Raw genomic sequence first — 1,776 nt, forward strand, 5'->3', positions numbered from 1 at the left:
CAGCCACAGGGAAAACTTTTCCAGGGAAATCAACAGCATGAAATCTTCCCTTCCTGTTTTTCTTTTATGCCACTGGCAACAATCTTCAGGTGGGTCTTTCACACACACACACACACACACACACACACACACACACACACACACACACCCAGAGCCATGCTGACTTATTTCTGCTGGGAATTCCTGGTCATGTTGACTAATAGTTAATTCACTGTACTCCACAACCCTTGCAAAGGAAACATGAGGCTCACAACTTTCTATTTCCTTGAAGGGGGTGCTTCTTGTAGTTTCTAAACACTGACAGGTAACCAGACAGGTGTTTGATTAGCAGAGCTAAAAGGACAGGAAAAAAACCAGGCAACTTTTCAGAGGTTCAAGGCAATAGAATGAAGGTTAATATTCTCAATATCTTGCTTTTACAGAAGCTTAAAAAGAACAGAAATGATTGTCCTTAGTCTGCTGCTGTATTCCGTGGCAGATAATATTTTGTTTGTTTTTGTTCCAGCTATTTGACTGTTTGTCTATGGAAAATATATCTCTCTGGCAACAGAACTCCACACAATTCATTAGGAGAACACACAATTTTTTAATCTGGAAAATTTTTTAAAATGCCTTTTGATTGACTGCATTTGTAAGCAGAACACTATGAAGCTTAGTATAAAGGGTATTGAATTTAAGGTAAGTCATCTCAGGTTCATATCCAAGTCCTAACAGATACAGGTTAAATTATCTTGGACAAATCTCTGAGCATCTGTTTCTTTACCTGTGAAAAATATGCACCTAAAAGGGCATGGTTACAATTGGAAGAGTGTCAGAATATAGAAGGGGACTGTTTTGTGACATAGCTGACCAACCTGGCAGATGGTTGAGATGTTTTATCAGTTCAGAAGGGCTTTCTAAAAGATGTCAAAAATGATCTCGTTCACTTCTCTTCCAATCACCTGTATGATAGTAGTCTAGAGGGTACCTGATGCAGAATGCAGACAGGGTATTTGTAGGCACAGAGCTGGCTGAGGAACAACCCAAATGAACAGCATTAAAGAGACTGGGTGTGCCAAAGAAGAGGAGGTCCTCATTTTACTTCCTGGGTTGCCAGCAGAGCATGGTTGGGGAGACTTTTTGGAGTTCAAAGAACCAGAAAACCTCTGTCTAGGGAAATGATGAGAAGACTGGCAAGAGAGAAGCAGAAGGAGAGATCTTCACTTGGTGCCTAAGGGTGAGTGAGCCTCCTTAAAAACCATGGAAATGTCTCAGGAAGTGACTAGAAAAGAGTTGTCCTGATAACTGTAGTTGTCCTGTTCACTATTAGATCCTAAGAATTTATTCATCTTACATAACTGAAACTTTACACCATTTGATAAGGACCTCCTCATTTCCTCTTTCCTCCAGACACTGGCAGCCTCCATCCTACTATCTACTTCTTTGAATTAAACTTTTATATTCTACATGAGTAAAGTGATTCAGTATTTGTCTTTTGGTGTTACCTTTATTGCCTCTATTTTTTCCTCACTTAACATAATGTTCTCTAGTTTCATCAAAGTTGTTACAATTGACAGGCTTAAGATTTCCTTCTATATTTAAATTTTAATTTAATTTACTTTAATTTTTTAAAAACAGAATAAAAAATTGTAAAAGAAAAAATCACACTAGAAACAATTTAGAGTCCTAGCCTAGGTCCGGTGAGTGTGCGGAGAGCTTCCTGATATCCTGCGCCAGCGGGACCAGTCTCAGCCCAGGCGCAGCGTGGGCCCGACCCTCTCCCACCCCCTTGGGCCG

This window comes from Octodon degus, unplaced genomic scaffold, assembly GCF_000260255.1.
Source record: "Octodon degus isolate 3935 unplaced genomic scaffold, OctDeg1.0 scaffold00008, whole genome shotgun sequence".
NCBI classification, from domain to species: domain Eukaryota; kingdom Metazoa; phylum Chordata; class Mammalia; order Rodentia; family Octodontidae; genus Octodon; species Octodon degus.